The sequence below is a fragment of the Marmota flaviventris genome, chromosome 15 (genome assembly GCF_047511675.1).
Source record: "Marmota flaviventris isolate mMarFla1 chromosome 15, mMarFla1.hap1, whole genome shotgun sequence".
In the NCBI taxonomy this organism is placed as follows: domain Eukaryota; kingdom Metazoa; phylum Chordata; class Mammalia; order Rodentia; family Sciuridae; genus Marmota; species Marmota flaviventris.
In genome coordinates, this window is record NC_092512.1 from 73,587,600 (window position 1) to 73,611,159 (window position 23,560).

A 23,560-nucleotide genomic window follows, 5' to 3' on the forward strand; every position below is an offset into this window, starting at 1 on the left:
TATAATTTTTCAACAAAAAATGTCATCTTGTTTATCCTGCATATATTTTTTTACAGGAAAGACAGGATATATTATTGATAGTTTACCTTTATTTATCGGTTTTAGAAAGCTTAGCCCTGCAGCCACCAATAATAACCAATACATTTTCCCCCTTTCATTCCACATCTGTATTTTAAAAATTTCTTTGATGATTCAATAAATTGCACCCATTTTCTTGATACTTGTATCATTCCATCTTTGGCCATCAGGAGCCCATTCAATTTCATTTCTCCTCTTGTGTTTACTTGAATTTTGTATCCATTGATTGTTTTCTTGTCTTCTGATATTGCAAGAGGTTCCCACAACATTTGGTACACTTCTTAATGCACACATGGAATCAGTAATTTTTTTTTTCAATTAGAAATAGCTTCTTTTCATGTAAAATGGTTCTTAGAGTCTAACATGTTGGCTATAGTTGACACAGTTGCAGAATTGGTCAATGCTAGACTGTTTAAGGAAACAAATATGGTTTTTAAAAGAAAAATGCTTCATATGCACATAATGATATTTTCAATTTGTGTTTAAGGTTATGAATTTATTACTTAACCTATTTTCATTTTGTGTTTAAGGTTATGAATTTATTACTTAACCTATTTATTTCCATAAGTGTACTTCTTTTCTCTTGGCCTCAAAAATGTTGTTTTCTAATGACATTATATAATTACTTATTTGTTTTGTAAATTAAATAATATTGTAAACTATGTGTATTGTTTATTGTAATTTCAAAATAATTCCAGTATCATTACAACCAATGTGATGCTGATGCTTTTAAAAATTTCTTTTCATATGTTTTATATTTTGAAGCTATAGTCCAACAGGAATATAACACAAGTTTCTGTATTAAACTCACTAGAAATAATTCTCTATATGTAAATTATCTATTTGATACAGAGTTAAGTCTATGTCTTTTTGTGTTTTAGTTTTAGGACTGATTTTATAAATTTGATTTTATTTTGTATTAAAATATGAGCAAACCTTCTATTCTTCCCTTTCTCTGCCCACAGAAAAAGGGGAATGAGAGGAAGAGGTGGGGGTAGGAATAGGAAAGACAGTGCAATGAATCTGACATAACTTTTCTATGTACACATATGTATATACCACAGTGAATCTACATATTGTGTACATACACAAAAGTTGATCATAATTAGAATAAGATATACTCCATGCTTGTATAAATATATCAAAATAGATTCTATTGTTATTTATAACTAAAAAGAGCAAAAAATAAAAAAATAAAATATGAGCAAAACTTTTATGAAGCCCCAAAGTTAAAATTTAAAGAAGTTTTACTGCAAGAAGTCTAACATCCAATACTGACCTTCTGTCTCATCTTTCACCACCAACACCCCCCGCCCCCATCAAGGAAACCAATTTTATTTATTTATTTTTATTTTTATTGGTAAAATATAAAATAACAGGTACATGAATAGCCATATTTCTCTGGTTCTTAATTAAGTCATGGCCTATCATACACTATGGCAGTGGCAGTTTTTCTAGAATTTTTTTTTATAATCAGAAACAATGTTGCTTTTGCAATTACTCAAACATAGTATTCCCTCTATATTTTCAGAGGAGTAACTCTAATACCCTTTCCAAAAATCTATAAATGGTCAAGTACCTTATATAAAATGATAACATTTCACATACCTTCGATAAATCCTCCTGTACACTTTAAATCATCTAGAGACTACCGTAATATACTATATAAATTAATTTTTATACTGTATTGTGTAAGGAATGATAATGACAAAATGTCTGTACATGTTCAATATTCAACTACCTTTTATTTTCTGAAAACTTTTGATCTGTAGTTGATTGAATCATCAGATCTAGAACTCATGGACTCGGAGGGTTAACTGTATTATGCACTATGTATTAACAAAATCTATTGGAATAAAATTGTACCAGACCCCCCCCAAAAAAAAACAATGTTGCATTTTAAACGGTATATAAATGTGTTCACTTTGAAATTTAAATACTGTTATCATTTATGCTTGATGTTAATAATTTTCTTCTATGTTTTTAAGCTTCTGAATTTTCTGGCCCCATATAGCATAGTGACAATTCACACATTATCCAAACACATTTTGTTGTTTTCAAAACATTTACACCAAAGGAAGATGTGAAGAAGAGATCTGGGAGACCTGTGATGGTAATCCTTTTTATAAAAGTTTAAAGTTCTAGATTCAAGAAAAAACTACATTTTTATGAATTGAAAAACAATGCATTCTAAGACATGGTTTATTTCCTGGATTGATGTTTTCATATGACTTCATGCTAAAGACCCAAGAAGATAGGTACTTGACTATAATCAAAGGTAAAAAATTTTTGAAACAAAATTCATAATAGTGAGTGGAGAAGTAGTAAATCATTTATATCTGGGATTGCAAGTCTCAAAATTGGTAGGCGCCAGAAACTAAAATTTATCCGACAACTGACAAAAATATTTCTGACATTATATCCTCTTGAAATTTGATGAAAATGGATGTGCAATTCTGAACTAGAAATAACACAAGAAATCACACTTCTCATTTGTAGATTGCTTTGCTTTGAACTGATTAGGTGCTAATCCAATTTAGACAGTTTATGGTTTCCCAGTGTAACAAAGATAACATAAAACACATGTAACCTGAAAAGAGCCATCTTGGTCCAGAGATTGCATTGCATTATCTCTTCTTCCTATGACTATTTAGGAAAAAAGGATTCAATTACAGAAAAATATTATAGTTGTTAAGTTTTGAATCATGAACATTGGTAATATTTATAAAGCCACAGAAGATTATCCTTCTGTTTGTAAAAGACATCCATTAAAAGAAGAAATAAAAAGTAAGTCACAGATAAACCAAGAAGTGAGATGAGTCTATAAAACAGAGTGTTTGACCTAATCATAATTGTTTTAAAACTGGACTAGAACCACATTCTTAAATGTTGTAATTTATGTTTTCATAATTTTATAATAAGAATTAATTTTTATTTAGATGATGCAGATTATGAAAGTAGATGGCCCAGATGAGTGTTTAGAGGATGAAAACAAGTAGGAATGAAAGAAAAATTGGGAAAGTGCTTACAGAGGCCCTTTTTCTTATGCTTGCAAAACTTATTTTTCTATTTTGTATAATTTAGAATAGAAACAGCTTCTGGGGCTTCCCAAGTACAACCTGGCTCTTTGCTGACTGATGTGCTCACCATGATACGAAACCCAAATGAGCCTTTTAAATATTCTGCTTGCACTTTTTGCTACTAGTTCTCAGAGGCAGGACAACATACAAATAGAGTTCTGATAGCCTTGGACCATCATCCCCCTTAGCTCCTGTAGGTCACAAGGGTGACACTGTCTCCTGTTGACTTCTGAGACAGATTGCATTCTCTCGAGAACATTTTTTGCCTGCTACCCCTCTACTGCATTCAGTCAGGTCCCTTTAGCCATTATATTGATCTGAAATTCCTGAAGTTTTTGTCAATAGGCAGTGCTCTGTCCTATGTTTTGAAGCTATTGTGTTTTTCCCCCAGGTTTTATACTTTATTATTCATAGACATTTGGGCTGAGAAGAAGAAAAACTAAATACCTGGGCTATTGATAACTCTTAGAATTGACTTGATAGAGAATTTAAAGGGGGTGGGGAAGGAGAGAGTTTATTAACAAGAAGGTCATAATAAAATCCAATTCAAGGAGAGAAAATAGTTGAAAAAATTGACTTGTAACATTGGTACCGCTCAAGTTGGAGATGCTTCAATGCAATTTCACGGTCAACACTAGTCACCATCACTGTTCTCATCTTGGACAAATATCAATGTCAGGACTCCTGTTTGTTGATGAATCTGTGCTAGTTGCTGGAGATGTCATCTGTATTAGTCAGGGTTCTCTAGAAGAACAGAATATATATCCTGTATAAAAAGGGGATTTATTAGATTGGCTCACACTATCAGAAGCTGAATAGTTCCATAATGGCAGTCTGGAGAGCTAGAAGAACCAGTAGCTGTGCAGTCCAAGAAGCTGAAGCCTCAGAACAAGAGCGATCAAGGATGCAGCCCCAATCTGGGAACAAAGGCCTGAAAACTTTCTGGAGAGCCACTGGGTAGAGTTCACTTAAAGGAGCTCAAGTCTGATATCCTCAGGCAATTGCAGCAGCAATCCAGAACCCACTTAAGAAGAATGGAGCTTGCATCTATTGTTGCTTCCTTGTTCTTCCAATTTTTGTTCCATCCAAGCCTCCAACCTATGGGATGGTGCTGCCTACACTTGGGGTGGGTATCTACTTCATTTTGCTATTCCACATGCCAATCATCCATAGACATACCCTTATTGACACACCCAGAAGCCTCTTAATCCTAAGCATTTTTAATCCAATCAAGTTGACAATTCAGATTAACCATGGCATCATCTTTTAAGAAGGTAGTTTTAGCAGCTATGCTTATAATGACGGCACTCACATTGATTAGGGTTGCAGAATACTAAACAATGAGTTTTCAGCAATAGATTCATCATTGAATGAGAAAGATAGAAAGCAGGCTGATAAAAAACATGTTCACCAAACTGCTTAGTAGAAAATGTTTTTATATCTGAGAAGGATTATGAAAAATGTAGTAGAATCCTTATTCTCCAATTAGAACCAGCTGTTTGTTAATTTTTTAAAAGAGTTGATTCAAAGCAGAGAATCATTCTGCAATCAATAAAGTTTTAATGTAAAGAATGCAAATTGCTATGGACAACATATTGAGATTCCTTCTTGTTTATTTCCATAAGTTGCATCTGTAACATGTTCAGGGACATACCAGGCAATACACAGAGTACACGGAGCACAAACCTTTGGTGAAGAGCTGTTTGGTGGGATCCCTTGCTATTCAGACCTCATCATCCAGTTGGATATCTAATGCATACATAATGAGATATGAAGTGGGACTTTCTATCTACAGAATAATTGAGAGCAAAGGATATCAAAGGACTATACATTGTAAAGAAAAGAACAAGATCCTGTAAGCAGATTGTGTTTGGGAGATGAGACTCCACATGCACACACAATATTTTGAAGAACTTTGATACCATTCATCTTGAGTACAGGAAAGGTGGTTACTTGAAAAATGACAGAAAGAGATTTCCTAGGAAAGAGCTACTGAGTGGCTCTTTGTCCTTTGCTGCAGAAGGGTTGCTAGACCTCTGAGTCCAGGAATGGGTTTTGAGCTGTTGAAATGAGCTAAGCTACTGCCAAGGACCAGGAAGAGAGGTGGGAGAGCACCCATGAGTTCTGAAAGTTTAGGCAATACAGGAAATGATAAATGCCTCATGCCTGAAGGGTTTGGGAGTAAGAAGATTCTGTAATCATCTTGATGGTAGGACAAGTAGGGAGCAACATGGGAGGACAAGGGTGCCTGAGTGTCCCTATAGGTCAAAGGGACTTTGAATGTAGACAGGCTTGAATCATCTTGATAAGTCTTTCTATACGGGCAAGGGACACAGGCATAAAAAGAGTAGATCTAGGTGGGTCATTAGAGACTGATAGATGTTCATAGAAGAAAGCAGAAGGCCATAGGTGGAGTTCATGCCAGAAGCTGTGCATTTGCAAGTTCACATGGAAGGATCTCTAGAGATCTCACAGCAGGGCCAAACAATTAAACACACAAACACACATGAAGGTACTATTTTACTAGAGGGTGCAACAATAGATGCAAGCTCCATTCTTCTTAAGTGGGTTCTGGATTGCTGCTGCTAGTGCCTGAGGATATCAGATTCACCCTAGAGTGAATCCTTTCTGTTCTGAACCTCTTCTTTCTCTTGCCACTACAATCCTGGAAAGCCAGATACAACAGGGAGATTAAAGGATGAGGGATAGAAGGAATTGAGGGAAAAATGAATGAAAATATTAACATACTTTCTTTTCTCTACCCTAGGTCTTTGAGCTGAGAGAGACCACACAGAGGTAGGAAAAAAGAAAAAACCTTAAATTGGAAGACTTTGCATTTGTGACTTTTTTTATGGAACAAAGTTACTTAATATTTTTAATATTTGAAAGTGACTAGAAAAGCTATAAAGTCCACTTGATATAGTGCCAGGAACAGGAACAGAAGATTCAGCATAGCCAAGTTGGAAGATGGCAATAAGTGGAAAGCTTTTGGCTTGTAGCTTGCAAAACAGCATATGGAAATTATTTAGTGATTGGCCATAAACAAATATCTAGGAAAAATGAAGTACAAACAGAAATAACTTGTGAATTCCAATCATTAGGTATCCTGTTGAACTTGGACCACCTAAATCCCTCAGAAAATTAATAGAACTTAATATTTTCTTATTAGGTTTTGCACCTGCCCAGTTGGGACTAATTCCAAAATGTTAAACATAGAATTATAATAACATCCAAGTTCCCTGATTGTTACATTTCTGTGACTGGTGTTTTTCTTGCACCATACCTCAGCTTTACTAAAACATTCAATATCCTTTGTTTTTTGGTCTTGATATAAGCAAACATTTGAAATATATTTTGCACTGTAGGAAAAGAGTCTCTTGAGATATATCTGTTGACAAAGAAGTAAGAGTTTTAAGAATCCATAAGCTCTTCTGTTCACCTCTGCTACCCCTGAGTCTCATGTTCAAATGACTCAACCTGTAAGAACAAGGTAATAGGTAGTTAATGGGCATCTTGATTAAAGTGCAATGAAATGATTATTTTACCATGAAGGAAATGTTCATTATTCACATTAGGTTACTAGAAGGTCAAGCGTCTGAAAGAAAGAGAGCATGTCTTCTCATCACAGAACAGGAGGTAATCTGGATGTGATTCTTAATTCTGCAAAACATTTTAATGTACCACAATAAGAAAGAGATTTTATCTGGAAAGTGCAAACTTAAGATTCTTCAACTTTGAATTTATTTTCAGAACTTTTAATATGAAGTTGATTTTTCTCAAATGCAATCAAATATTTATCACAATCTTTATTTTGACCTTTGTTTACATTTTTGGATACTGTACAATCTTTCCCTAGGGATACACAGGCCCTTTGTTGTACATCCAGGCAGGACATTCTTCCACACCCTCACGGGCCCTCTGTCCCAGTCCACTGCTGTGTTCACTCATCCTGCTGGCAATGCAAGACTCTCCTTTGGGCCTGGTGAGTTTTTGTTGGGGGAGAAGGAGGAGATGGAGGAGAGAGAGCCTAAGAAGAAACAAGTCCATGATTGAAAGGACTTAGATAAGTAAAAGTAGCACTTTATCACAAGTTGCTGAATATGTTGTTGAGAAATCTCTGGGTCCCCAGACCTGAGGCAGGGAAAGGGAGACACCTTATATTGGAAGACTGTAAAATTGTGCCTTTTTAAAGATGGAGCCCTTTGATATTAGGAGCTGGAAAAAGACCTTTTTGTCAATTGGAGGCCACCTTGCAGCATTCAACTTTTGCTGGTGATATGGCAGGACAGCTCTGTGGTCATCTCTGGTCAGCAGTCCTTGGGGAACCACAAGCTCCATCAGCTTTCTGCACTGTGACTCTGTTTGGCTTTACAGTAAATATTTGAGTTGAAAAATAAAGTCCAAGAAGAGTCACCTATCTGGAGGCCAAGGAAAAATATCTTTCATTGTGAAGAACAAACCCAAGGGAAAAGTTTTCCCTCCACCACATACTTGGACCAGTGTCTCCATTAACAAAGAAGGCTTTGTGACAGGAATCATGCATCGGGTTCTATAAAGTGCTTCACTGTGTTTGGTTGAGTTGCTGTGGAGTTAATCCCAAGATAAGGAGAAAAGATGCTGACCTGTTTTTGCAAGGATTAACTCCTCAGACATTATTCTAGGTGAACAAATGCCTGATCCATTTCCATGCATGAAAGCTAGTCTGGGCATGGTTGATGCCAGAAGACCTCCTCTGAGTGTTGGCCCAGGAATAGCAATGGTGGTCGTCCTTGGCCTCAGTGGCCAAGGGCACCATTACAAGAACTCTTTCACCACGAGTGGAGTCCTGGGAGTTTGTTTCAAATGCTCATCAGGAATCTGTTTAGTAGTTAGTACTTTCAGAGCTTGGCAGTGCCTAGATATTAGCCAAAGTCTTTAATCCATGTCTTTAGGCAGGCATTTTGGAAAGTTATTTTCTCCTTCTGCTGGTCCTGCACCTAGTGAAGTATCTTCAAAGGAAAAGTCAGGCCAGTGATGCTGTAGCATGTCTTCAAGGTGTGCTCCAGTCCTGAATTTCCCAGAGTGGGATACTGACTCTTTATAGCTCTGTGAGCATATTGCTCCAGGATAGACAGTTTGCTGACTCCACCATGTTCAGAGGTTGATTCTGTGCTGTCAGGTGCTAATTCGGAGTCTCATTATTCAGATTTGAAGCCCAGTTTTTGCACTTGCTTGCTGTGTGATATTTGACAGAATACTTCCCTTGCCCCATCTGAGAAATGAGAATAATGATACTACCTAAATCCCAGGGGTGACAGAAATGTCAGTGAGGTCACATATACAACACTTTGCATAGTGTCTGATTGTTAATGAATAGTAAGTAATATGTAATAACAAATATAATAATCATCTAAAAATGGGAACATAGATAAATAAATATCTAATAACATCTAATAACAAAACCATTGAGTCTCTAACATGTCTTACCATCATAAGAATATCTCTCACACGGTATCTGAATAATGTGAACAGATAGAGCACATATATCCTAAGACTGAAGTTTTGCATCTTTTCTCAGGAAAATATGAATTGACACTATTTAACTACATTCAACCTTCCCCCCTCTCTCACAGCAAGCTTTTAGAGCTTGCAAAGTAGGCTTCTGCCAGAGACACACAAATTTAGTCCCTTTGCCAAGTCATAGAGAGAAAATCCCTAATAGCTTTAAGACGAAGGGGCAACAGGAGATGGCATAAGCATGACATTTCCTTTGAAGGATGAATGACAGAAAGGGGCTCGCTCTTCAGCAAAGTGTCATGGCTGCAGAGCAGCTGCTAGACTGTTCAGAGTGGGGCGTGGTGACTTGGCAGGTCTGAGGACTCCCAAAGGAACTTTTGACTTCATTGACAGATGCTGTTATCTTCCTTATAGAATTTAGAAATAGGAAAAGAAATAATGTTTGTTATGTTGTATAACTGTTACTATGTTCTGTTTATCAAAATTATTCTTGCCAATTTCTTTGTTCCATACTTATGCACAATTCTTGGCATGGTATGTAGATTTGAAGATTTTTTTTAACATGCAGAGGGTATAGTGAGAGGAGACCAAAGAGCTTTAAACACTTTGAGGGGTGTGTGTTTGTGTGTGTGTGTGTGTGTGCATGTGTGCATGTGTGTGTGTGTGCATATGTGCATGTGTGTGTGTTTCAGGGAGGTGTGGACATGGTGAATGAGTATATATTTAGAAAATGTGTTCTCAGACTTCAAGATCCTTTAAGGCAGAACTTCACACATAGAAGGCCAGAAACAGCTGCCAAATATTGCATACTGGTGCTTACTTTCTTGAGAAACTTTACAGGCATATGTGGACAGCAGTGAGAGAGAATGGTAGAGCAGTGTCTGAGATTGGGGTCTCATGACTTCATGGTTGTGGCATGCTTGGTGCCTGGGAAAGTTTCTGTGCAAAGGTGCAGGATGCCTAACTGCTGTGGTAATGCCCCCCACGAGGAGGTTCTGTGCTAGAGTTTTATCTGTCTTGACCTTGATCTTGGGCACATAGCTCCTGGGAATAGAGGAACTCTCTTGCTAGACAACCACAATGTTTCATCAAGTTCTCGTTGCTCCTGAACCTGCCCTTATAACAGTAACTTTAAACAATGGACTTTCTTGAGAGCTACACAAAGCTCCTACCATTGCACATGGCAACAGTAGAACGTTACTGTGGAATAAGCTGCATAATGTTGCTAACTCTGTAACTTTCACGAATACAAAGAATAATGCTTGCACAGTCTTTAATCTGATAATGAGACATATATAAATAAAGATTGCTGGAGTAAATTCTTTAGACCTGCTTCTCCATCAGAGAGCAGCACTCCACCTGACCCCAGCTATATCTTTAAATCTGAGTCTGTGAGTCTTTGTTCTTCTTATCCTCCTTTATCTCTCACAGGAAACGGCTAGATTGGCCGTGAGGTTCACAGCATGCATATGCAATATTAAATGAACATGTGTGCTTCCCCTGGGACTTAGCTTCTTAAAATATTGCTGGATGCCATATTCTTGCCTCACTGCCCTCTCGGGTCCAGAGTGCTGAGCATTCCAGCTGTAGTTGGCTCATGAACAGAGGAACACAGATTTGGCAGAATCTGAAGGGACCTAACTTTTTCTGGAACCCTGTCTTTTGTCATTAGACTCCCACTTGGCAGAACATCATCACTTCCCATGAATGAGTGGCCTTTTTTCCTCAGTCAAATTCCTGTCCCAAGGCACTTCTCACATCATTTAGCACAGTTTGGCCATTTTGTTTATGATTGGCACTATCAAAATTTCATGAAAAACTTTATACTGAAGGTGAGATATTAGCAAGCCTAAGCAGATTCTGTTGATTCCTTAGCATTTTTACTTTTTCATCTGTAACAGAAGACATTTCAAAGCTTTCCCCCATAATAAGGCAAAGAGAGAGACAAATGCTCTATGTTTGCCTTCTGCACATTAAAATGCTTACTTATTTGTCCAACCATCATTCAACATCAGAAAATGCACTATCCAGGAAGGACAGTGACTACTGCTTACATTTGTTCCTCAAGCATGCTCAAGTCCTGAACTTCTCATGAAGATGGTTGCAACACATATCAGTCAATGATTCTGGTGGAGGCACTTTGTAGCTGTGACCTTGAAAAATAACAGGTGATATTCAAATAACAGGTGATTTATTCAAATAACAGGTGATTTGATACCTATGAAGCTATTTTATAATATCCTCAATTATTTATCAGTAGGATGCAAATATTGCATTTATGTAAAACTAGTGTCAATTTAAGGGGGCTGAGCTGAAGTTTGTTCTTTATGTTATGACATACATTCACAGTTTCATATATTCACTTTCCACCAATTTTCATAGTGAAGACTCCTTGGACCTGGCTTCAATTGCCCTTCCAAAGCTAGGAGCACCTACTCTTCATGGGTCTTAGAAACACGTGTCAATCTTCCTGTTCATCCAAGTCCCTGTGACTTTGCTTTTGCCAACTACCAGCTTTTCATATCTTGCAATAATTAGTCTGTACTTTGTGCTGCTCTTTGTGTACATTCATCTCACTCTACTTTGTAAAGAAATCTGATGTTAATGAGATTAAAAATATTCATTTACTGTACTTTTCAGGCAATCTTATTAGAAAAGCATGTTCTGATAATGGGAGAATATTTTCTTTTCTGAATACAACTGCTCATCATTCTCCATGTATTGCCCTTTGTAGTGGTTAATTTGAATTGTCAACTTGATTGAATTAAGAGATGCCAAAGATTAAGAGACCTCTGCATGTCAATGAGGGTGTGTCAGGAATGATTGACATGTGGGACAGCAAACTGGAAGTGGAAACCCTCCCTAAGTATGGGCAGCACCAACAGTAGGTTGGAGGCTTGGATGGAATAAAAGTTGGAAGAACAAGAAATAAATAGCAGACACCAGCTCCATTAATTTTGAATGGTTTCTTGATTTCTGCTGGGATGATGTCAAACACTTTCTCCTTCACTCTTCCAAAGTGGACTCTGCCAGTGATTCTTCAGGGAGTTTCCAGAAGCCTTAAGTTCCTGATTGGATAGATTGGTGATCCCTCTTGTTCTGAGCTTCAGCATCTTAGATTGCACAGCTACTGATTCTCCCAGCTCTCCAGCCTGCTGATGGTTACTGTGGACTATATAGTTTTTGGTTGTATAAGCTAATCTAATAAAGCCCCTTTTTATAATCATACCTCCTGTTGGTTCTGTTTCTCTAGAGAACCCTAATACAGAAATTAGTACCAGAAGTAGGGTCATTGCTGGGACTAACCCGACCATGTGGTTCCGAAGCTTTTGGAGCTTATTGGAATTTTTTGGCAGAATTTTGAGATGTGTAGTAGTGCAAGCTGAAAATGCTTTATATGGTTGTAAGTGGAGTTTAATGTCTGATTCTGGGGGGAGATCAGGAGACTAAAATGCCAATAGGACCATGGACAGTGAAGACAGGACTCAAAAGGGTTTAGAAAAGAAGGAGGACACTATTGGGAATTGAAATGGAGGCCATTTGTTTTATGTTCTGACTGAGAAGTTGTTTGCATTTTGCCTGTGAGTCTAATTTTAAAAGCTATGAACTTTTTAATCTGACAGAAGAAATTTCTAGGCAGCATAGATTTCAGGAAGTGGCATGGGTATTTCTCATGGCTTTTAGAAAACTTTATTTTGATATTCAGGAACAGAAAGCAGAGCAGAAAGATTTGGAAAAACTTGGACTTGAAAGGCAGAATAAAAGTGGGGGAGGAAGGTGTAGTTGTTAAAGACCTACTGCCACTAAAGAAAGACTAAAGACTTGGCCCAGAGACAATAAGAAGGATGGCTTGAGGACATCTCAGGAATTGATGAGATCATATCCATCTCAGACTCAAAGAAGTAAAAGTAAACATTTTTTTGAGAAGAGATCAGTGGGCCACCTCTTTTTTGCACAAGGGGGCCTAGGAAGTTCTTTCAATATGCTCAGCTACCCAGGAACTCAGAGGCTTCTGCACCCAGCAGGTTTGGTTACTCCTTTAGATGGTAGCAGACTTTGGCGTCAACCACATGATACTGGTTCTGCAGTAATGCAAGAAGCTGGAGTTAGAAGGTCATGGAGGCTTCCACCAGATTTCAAAGGAAGGCTTGGAAAGCCAGGCAAAGTGAAGCAGGGTCATAGTCACTGCAGGCACTCCCTGAGAGGGTGATGTGTAGAGATTTAAGGAGGAAGCCAAAACTGCAGTGGAGACCCCTAAGATTAAGAAATGCCAGTAATACGGGACATAGTCCTAGGAAAGCTGCAGGAATTGAGCATAGACAAGCCAATAGAAAAGCCACTTGGGCTACAACCAACAAGGCCACAGGGGTGGAGTTCAACAAGCCCTTTGGACAGAACATGGACAGATGCAGAAGTGGAGCTACAGGACTGTAGCACAGTCTTGTTTTGGTCCCATCCCTTCTAACTATGATCTATTTTTGTAAATGGAAATGTTTATTCTATATCTGGATACTTGTAAATAACTTTGGATTTTTACAAGAGCTCACAATGTGAGATTGTCCTGAGTCTCAGAGGAGACATTGGATTTAAACCTCTGGGCAATCTTGGAACTGTTGAGAAGATGGGGACTCCTGGAAATGAAGAAAATGTATTTTGCATTGTGAGATGGTTGTGAGATTTTGGGGCCAGGAACGGAATGTTATGGTTTGGATGTGAGGTGTCACCCAAAAGCTCATGTGTGATACAATGCAAGAAGGTTTAGAGGAGAAAGGATTCAATTATGAGAGCCTTAACCCAATCAGCGAATTAATCATCTGATGGGATTAATTAAGTGGTAACTGAAGGCAGGTGGGAGTGTGGCTGGTGGAGGTGGGCATTGGAGGCACGGCTGTGGGGTATATATTTGTATTTGGCATTTGGAGATCTCTCTTTCTCTCTCCGCTGCCTAACCACTATATGAGCTGCTTCCCTCCACCACATTCTTCTTCCATAATGGCCAGCCCACAGGAATGAAGCAAACTCCCTACGGACTGAGACCTCTGTACCTTCTGTACCCAGTGTCCCTGGGTGAGCCCTCAAATAAACTTTTCCTCCTCTATGCTTGTTCCAATCAGATCTTTTAGTCACATCAGTGCAAAACAGCTTATTAAAAGACCCTTTAAAATTATTTCCATTTTTTATATAGATATATAGATTCACAGATAATGAAGTCACATAGTAATACAGGGCGTCCTTCTCATCCTTGTTTTCCTCCTCCATTTTATTAATTTTCTCTTCATCTCTTCTAAGGTATTTTATGCATATAAAAGTCAATATCAGTATTCCTTCCTTCTCCTCCCTTGTGTTTTTCAAAAATGATAACACTACATATACTATTCTGAAATTTTTTTTTACTGAATAGTATATAGTGGGGCTATTTCCTTCTCAATATATAATAAAATCCCTTGTTCATATTATATATATATATATATATATATATATATATATATATATATACACACACACATATTTTATATATATATATATATATATATATATATATATATATATATATATATATATATAATAACTGCTCTGCCATTATCTAATCATACAAAATATAGATGGACACTTGAGTTACCTTTTGTTTTTACAAATGATGCCACTACAAATAAACTTGTCTCGCCATTTGTGTGTGTATGTGTGTGTATGTGTGTGTGTGTGTGTGTATGTCTGTGTGTGTTAAAATAAGTCTAGAATGCATCCTGAGAACAGGAATCATCATATTGAAGGTATATGCCTTTGCAACTTAATACATAAGATTAATTTTCACTCCACAGATCTTATATCACTAAAAGTTCCCACTTGAATGTAAGAGTACATGTGTTTCCCCCAGGCTCACCCATTCTGTTGTGTTCAAATATGAGATATGTTGCTAGTATGGTAGGTGAAAATTGTTAAGAGATCTTTATATGTTATGAGCATTTACTCCATATGCATACATATTTCAAATATATTTTCCTGTTTTGTTATTTAGCTTTCAGATTTGCTTAAGGAATTTTTGCTTCCAAGAAAGCTTTTGTAGAATTATATGTACTTGTGGGACAGTGGAAGTCTGCCTGGCTTTTTCTTTCCTGCATTTTGGCTTGGAAATTCCCTCTGGGGACTATGGCTGGGTGTAAGCCATAGGAGATAACTGGAATGGAACTGTTGGGCCAGCTACTGATTGGCTGTCACTGAGAGTTTTATTTTTTCCTTTTCTTTCAGGTTGGTGTAGCAACTTGCAATCTCCCTGACACTGTAGGAATATGAGTGATGCCATATCCTTGCCAATCCTGGTTATGTTGGTCTCTAGTTTATTCATTTTGGTGGATTGGTTTTCAGATTACTTAGTCCTAATGTCTACTACTGTTCAAGAAAGGAAGGGATTGGCTGTTTCTCTACATTAGTGAAAACAAGTAATCAGAATTGGTTTTAAACTAGCACCAATAAATGAGTCCCCAAACACCAGGGGAAAAGTCAGCCGCTTGGCATAAAAGCTGTCTGTGGCTGGATCTGTATTTTCTGAATGTTAACTTTGACAAACAGAGGCTTCTAATTTTAATTTATGTCTGGTTTACTTTTTCATTTATGAGGAATGTTTTAGTGTGATGTATACGAAAATTTTGCCTACCACGAGATTAGAAGACATTGTTCCATGTTATGTTTGAGAAATGTACCATTCCTATTTATATCTGCAATATTCCTGCATATGAGTTTTTGTTTGGAGTGAGGTCTAGCTTAATTTAGTCTCTGAAGTTATATGTATCTATGCTACTAGAACTATCTATATGTAACTATTGAGAAAACATTTTTTCCCTTTTACAACTGCTCTAAAATACTATTTTTGAAAGAAAGCAAATGTTTATATGAGTCTGTTTTTAAAGTCTCAAACAACTTAGAATTTTCTCTGTAGGAAGTTCTTTAAATATAAATTCAATATTTTTTAGACAGGAAGTTCCATCAATTTTCTATTTCTTCTGTTGTTTGTTTGGGGGGGTATGTATTTTACTAGGAATTTACCCATTATCTGAAATTTCAAATTATCAAGATGAACTTATTTATTCTATTCTCATTTTTTCCTACATTTCACAATGAAAATTTTAGACACATGCAAAAGTTGAAAGAATTGTATGGTGAACACTCATACACATGCCACCTAGATTCTACAATGTGTATTTACTGGACTTATAATTTATGTATCATCTCTCTATTTTCCATTCATCTGTTTCTAATTTTAAAATGCATTTCAAAATAAGTTGCAAATATCTGGGCAATCTCTTCCAAATTCCTCAGAATGCATATTATTAATTTGTGTTCAACATTTTTTTTCTCTTACTCCTCTTGAGATAAAAGTTATGCATAATAAAACACACAAAACTTAGGTGTACCATCTGGTGAGTTTCTGACTTTGCAAACAAAATCTATATCAATGTGAGGAATAACATCATCACCCTAAGTTTCCTTATGTCCTTCTCAGCAGATTACCTTTGCCATCTCCCTGGAGAAAACCATTGTTTTGATTTTTTTTTTTGACCACAGACTAATTTTCTCCCATCATAGATTTTTATTTAATCACATTTTAGTTTTACTTGTCACCTAATTTCTTGACTATATTAAAGATTTTTTAATATTCTGCGTTGTTACTCATCATCTAGATCTGTTAGCTTTTTGTTGTTGTTGTTTGTGACTTCCTTAGGTGTTTTGTAACATGATCTTAGCTCCTAGTGAGCTTGATAAGTTTTCTATTTGATGAATTAGAAAAGTTGAGACTCTGAATGATGTTCACTTCTGCTAAAGAGGATTAACTTATTTCTCTTATTTTTTATATTTTATTTTATTTTTTAATTGATTTTTAAAAAATAAACGGCAGTGGAATACATTACAATTCGGATTACACATATACAGCACAATTTTTTATATCTCTGGTTGTATATAAAGTATGTTGACACCAATTCATGTCTTCACACATGTACTTTAGATAGTGATGTCCATCTCATTCCACCATCATTGCTAACATCCTGCTCCCTCCTTTCCCCTCCCACTCCTGTGCCCTATCTAGAGTTTGTGTATTCCTCTCATGATCCCTCTCCCTACCCCACTATGAGTCAGCCTCCTTATATCAGAGAAAACATTCAGCATTTGTGTTCTTGGTATTAGCATTATCTTCTCCAGCGCCATCCATTTACCTGCAAATTTATATTTTAGTGACACATAGTTGTACATATATGTGGGATACAGTGTCATATTTCAGAGCACATGTTCATTGTGCAATAACCCAATCAAGGTAATTGGTGTATCTTTTTTCCTTTTTTAAAATTTGTCATTTTGAGTTATATGTCAAAGTGTATTTTGACATATTATACATACATATTATATATATATATATATATATATATATATATATATATATATATATATATGTATATATGGAGTATAACTTCCCATTCTTGTGGTTGTTCACAATGAGAAGTTTCACTAGTGGTGTATTCATATATGCACATAAAAAAGTTATGTCTGATTCATTCTACTGTCTTTCCTATCCCCACTCCTTTCCCTTTATTCCCCTTTGTTTAATCCAATGAACTTCTATTCTCTACTCTCCCTCCTTATGGTGTGTTAGCATCCATGTATCAGAAAGAGCATTTGAACTCTGGTTTTCTGGGATTGGCTTATTTCACCTAGCATGATAATTTCTAGCTCCATCCATAATAAAGTCATTCTTTTTTATGGCTGATTCTATTTTCTTTATTCATTCATCTTTGAAGGGTACCTATGTTGGTTCCAAAGCTTTGTTATTGTGAATTGAGCTTCTATAAACATTGATGTGGCTGTGTCACTACAGTATGCTGATTTTAATCCCTTAGGGTATATACCAAGGAATGGGATAACTGGGTCAAATTGTGGTTTCATTTTCAGTTTTCTGAGGAATCTCCATAATGTTTTCCAGAGTAGTTATACCAATTTGCAATCCAAATAGCAATGTATGAGTGTAACTCCGCCCCGCCCCCCACATCCTTGAAATTGGCATATCTTAAGAAGATTTATTTTTGAAGCTATAGGCAGTTTAATTGAGACATCTTATTCTTTGGTGATTTCAAGGAACTCCCTGTATCTTGTTCTTCCCTATTCCCAATGTGTGTTCCTTTGGGGAGCAGGGTGCTGCCAACATCCTGAGTTGTTCACAAGATCCAATGTTTGCTCTCGAAGCCTGTGAGGTTGTTGGTGGCTCTGCTGAGTTTCTCTTCCTTCCACTGCTGTGCTTTATTTTTGGTCATCTGCCCTCTTACCCATAACGTTGGAGTCAGCACAGTCCCCAGGGAAAAACGTCCAACCCGCCACTTCTCCCTAAGGCTCATTTTTCTGGATCTTGGCTATCTACGTCTTTGCTGCCTGAATATGTCATTACTCATTTGTTTGTTTTCCTTTTTCTTCCTGTTTTTTTAAAACATCTCTAGTTTTGACAGTAGGATTACCCTTTAGCCATTTAATTTACTATTATCACATTATATCTTTTAGTTTCCTCCAATTACTAAATATAATTTCCATTTTCATACTGGATCTGTAAAATTTTTGAATCCCAGCTGTTATAGATGAGGCCATTAGCATCCATATTCTTTCTACTTCCATTCCTCTCTTTCAAATTTTATTTTATTATTTCTATGGTGTGAAGACATAAAAAAATTATATTCTGCAAACTCAAATGTACAGGCTTAATTTGGTGTTAGTTTCACTGTCAAGTATGGTTAATATGTAACCCAAGTCTTTCTGGCACAGAAATGATAGAAACAGAAAATAGGTGTTAATCATTAAAAATATTTCTGAAATCTGGAATAGGCTTAGCAATGTGAAGCCAGGATGGGAAGTTGGCAAAAGACACATGGCTTATAAAAATTTGGAAGTGGGAGGAGGAAGAGAGAGAAGGAGAGGGAGAGAGACAGAGATAGAGACAGAGACAGAGAGAAAGGATGGGTCAGATAGAATTTCATGTTAATCTCCCAAATCCGTATGCACTATGTGTAAGGGATTCCTGGGATCACTCTGGCCAGGTGGGATGTGCCCAGGTGGATCTGGCGTGGACTTTGAATGAGGATCACAGCATGTGCTGCATCCCAGAAAAAGTGGAATGACCAAAATCCCTCTCCAAGATTCACATGCTAATGCAGACAAGAAAAAACCTTGATTCTCAGTGCAATCTAATTTTGTGTGTGTGTGTGTGTGTGCGTTTTGGGATATTTCATTTGTTTACATTTTTATTTATAGTTTTTTTTTTTTTTTTGCCATTTAGGGTACTGGTAGAAATGATGCTGGTCAAAAATTCTATGGCACTGATTGCTTGAGAAATTGAATTCTAAATTGCAAGACTCAAACCATAAAAATAAAGATCCTTGTTGCAGACACTTCACGGAAAACACAGAGAAATATTTTTCTGTCCTAAGCCTGCACATTAGAATTGTAGGTGTTAACAAATAGACACACTGTCCATGTTGTGCCTCTTGGGGACAGTAATAGCTTTCCATACATTACATGATTCACAAAGGTTACATAAGAAGTTCACTGACATGTGAGAGTCCAACAATGGTTATAACAGAATAATAGCAAATGAGATGTGCATGTGTGAGTGTGTGTGTTTTCAGTGCCAGATCTTATACAAATATGGAAAATATGACATTTAGAGGTGATAGATCAATTTCCTTATTACCTGGAAGTTTAAGGCAGGAGGGAGAATGTGATTGAGGTACTCTCACATATCTCAAGACATTCTTCTCTGCTGCAAAGGATCAGGCTGAGGAGCTGCAACTTTAAACAGCCCTGTAAACATAAAATAAGAACTGTTATTTCCATATGGCATTAGAAACTAACACTTTCGGTTGCCCCTAGCAACCACATGACAATCTGAATACCTATGAATTGGTTACAGCCTGGAGTCCAATACAGGACAGTTTGTCTCCTTCAATAATGAAGAGTAATTGGCTGAGAATTGAATTATAATTGATCACTAAGCAGAGTAATTTACATGACTTGAATTACTTGTCCATTTAGGTGTGGTCTGCACATAATTTAGGCTTGCAGAAAGTCTAAATGGATTGTAACCTAAGATCCCCAAGTTAAAATAAATTAGAGATTAGTACAATGTTACCTTTTCAACTATCGTTCCATACATTATCCACTAGCTATATAACAACTCATTACTTCAGTACTTTTGTTTATCTCAGACTGGAGGTGATGCATAGTATCACTTATTGGGAAAAACTTTTCGGGCGATTAGGTTGGCAAATTTTTCATGTAGTTAGAAAACTTAGCTCAGAGGCTAAAGGGGTGGTCTTAACACTATGATTTACTCATATGGGATGGATAATATGTGATAGAGTCTGGAATTTTATAAATTTTGGAAACTAAAGAAAAAGCAATAAAAATAGAAAATATATTTAACATGTTACACATATGCATACACATATGCACTATGTATCTGCACACACAGATAAACACAGTAAGCAAATATATGCTTATATATAAGGTATTATATATCACAAAAATTTTATGTATGCTACATGTGTATACATCTATATTATAAATATAACATGTGCATTACCCCACATACACATACACTATATGTATTACTGGATTTTGGTAAACTTTATTGATCATTACCAAACCATTTGAAGAACATTGCTTTGTAATTTTTTTAAAAAATTGGCTTATCTTTTTATTCTAATTATGTATATATGACAGAAGAATGCATTTTGATTCATTGTACACAATTGCAGCACAACGGTTCATTTCTCTGGTTTTACAAGATGTAGTGTCACACCATATGTGCAGTCATACATGTACCTTGGATAATGATGTCTATCTCATTCTACCATCTTTCCTGCCCCCATTTTCTTTCCCCACCCATTCCTCCCCTTAGCCCTATCTACAGTTTCTTCATTTTTCCCATGATCCCGCCCCTCTTTGGTTTTTTGGGATTGGCTTACTTTGCTTAGCATGATATTCTCCAGCTCCATCCATTTACCTGCAAATGCCATGATTTTATTCTCTTTAAATGCTGAGTAATATTCCATTGTGTATATATACTACAGTTTCTTTATCCCTTTATCTACTGAAGGGCATCTATGTTGCTTCCACAGTTTAGCTATTGTGAATTGTGCTGCTATAAACATTGATGTGGCTGCATTACTATAGTATGTTGATTTTAAGTCCTTTGGGTATAGACTAAGGTGTGGGATAACTGGGTCAAATGGTGGTTCTATTTCCAGTTTTCTAAGGAATCTCCATATTGCATTCCAGATTGGTTGCAACAATTTGCAGTTCCACCAGCAATGTATGAGTGTGCTTTTTCCCCACATCCTCGCTAACACTTATTGTTGTTTATATTCTTAATAGCTGCCATTCTGACTGGAGTAAGATGAAATCTTAGAGTAGTTATGATTTACATTTCTCTAATTGCTAGAGATATTGAACATTTTTTCATATATTTGTTGATTGATTATATATCATTTTCTGAGATGTGTCTGTTCAATTCCTTAGCTCATTTATTGATTGGGTTATTTGTGTTTTTTGGTGTTAATATTTTTGAATTCTTTATATATCCTAGAGATTAGTTCTCTATCTGATGTGTGTATGGTAAAAATTTGTTCCCCAATTGTAGGCTCTCTATTCATCTCACTGATTGCTTATTTTGCTGAGAAGAAGTTTTTAGTTTGAATCCATTCCATTTATTGATTCTTGAGTTTAATTCTTGTGCTATAGGAGTCTTATTAAGGAAGTTGGGGTCTAATCCAACATGATGGAGATTTAGGCCTAATTTTTCTTCTAATAGGTGCAGGGTCACTAGTCTAACCTAGGTCCTTGATCCACTTTGAGTTAAGTTTTGTGTATGGTGAGAGATAGGAATTTAATTTCATTTTGCTGAACATGGATTTCCACTTTTCTCAGCACCATTTGTTGAAGAGCTATCTTTTCTCCAATGTATGTTTTTCAGACCTTTGTCTAGTATGAGATAACTGTATTTTTGTGGGTTTGTCTCTGTGTCTTCTATTCTGTATTTTTGGTCTACATGTCTATTTTGGTGCCATTACCATGCTGTTTTTGTTACTATCTCTTTGTAGTACATTTTACGGTCTGGTATTGTGATGCCTCCTTCTTTAGTTTTCTTGATATGGATTCCTTTGGCTATTCTGTGTCTCTTGTTTTTCCAAATGAATTTCATGAGTGCTTTTTCTATTTCTATAAGGAATGCTGTTGGGATTTTAAATGGAGTCACATTGAATCTGTATAGCATGTTGGGTGGTATGGCCATTTTGATAATATTAATTCTGCCTATTCAGGAGCATAGGAGATCTTTCCATCTTCTGAGATATTCTTCAATTTCTTTCTTTAGTGTTCTGTAGTTTTCATTGTAGAGGTCTTTCACCTCTTTTGTTAAATTGATTCCCAAGTTGTTTTTTTTTTGAGGCTATTGTAAATGGGGTAGTTTTTTTCTAATTTCTTTTTCAGAAGATTCATCACTGATGTAAAGAAATGACTTTGATTTATAGGCATTGATTTCATATCCTGCTACTCTGATAAATTTATTAATTAATTCTAGACATTTTCTGGTGGAGTTTTTTGGATGCTCTAGGTATAGGAACATGTCATTGGCAAATAGTGATAGCTTGAGTTCTTTTCCCTTTCATACCCCTTGAATTTCTTTCATCTAATTGCTCTGGGTAGAGTATCCAGGACTATGTTGAAGAGAAGTGGTGAAAGAGGGCATCCCTGTCTTGTTCCACTTTTTAGAGGGAATGTTCCCAATTTTTCTCCATTTAGAATAATGCTGGCCTTGGGTTTAGCATAGACAGCTTTTCAATGTTAAAGTATTTTCCTACTGTCCCTAGTTTTTCTAGTGTTTTGAACATGAAAGTGTGCTGTATTTTGTCAAATACTTTCTCTACATCAATTGATATGATTCTTACTTTTAAGTCTACTGATATGTTTAATTACATTCATTGATTTCCATATTTTTGAACCAAACTTGTATCCCTGGAATGAACCCCACTTGATCATGGTGCACTATTTTTTAAATATGTTTTTGTATGCAATTTGCCAGAATTTTACTGAGAATTTTTTCATCTATGTTCATCAGGTATATTGGTCTGAAATTTCTGTCCTTGAAGTGTCTCTGCCTAGTTTTGGTAACAGGATGATACTAGCTTCATAGAATGAGATTGGAAGGGTTCCTTCCTTTTTAATTTCATGAAAAAATTTCATAATTGCTTTTTCTATTTCTATAAGGAATGCTGTTGGGATTTTAATTGGAATCACATTGAATCTCTATAGCACATTGAGTGGTATGGCCATTTTGACCATATTAATTTTGTATTGATAGAATTAATATTAATATGTTTCTTTGTAGGTCTTGTAGAACTCTTCTGTGAATCCATTTGGTCCCAGGCTTTTCTTGGTTGGTAGGCTTTTGATGGCATCTTCTATTTTCTTGCTGGAAATTGATCTGTTTAAATTGTGTATGTCCTCTTGACTCAGTTTAAGTTGATCATATGCCTCTAGAAATTTATTATTGTATTTAAGGTTTTCCCTTTTTCCTGGAGTATAGATTTTCAAAATAGTGTTTAATTTTCTTCTGTATTTCAATAGTGTCTGTGATGCTATTTCCTTTTTCATCAAAAATTTCAATAATTTGAGTTTTATCTCTCCTTCTTTTTTATTAGAGTGGCTAAGGATTTGTATTATTTATTTTTTCAATGGACCAGTTTTTTGAATTGTTTCAATTACATTGATTTCTGCTCTGATTTTAATTATTTCTTGTCTTTTACTACTTTTGGTGTTGGTTTGTTTCTCTTTTTCTAGGGCTTTGAGATATAATGACAGGTGGTTTATTGGTTGAC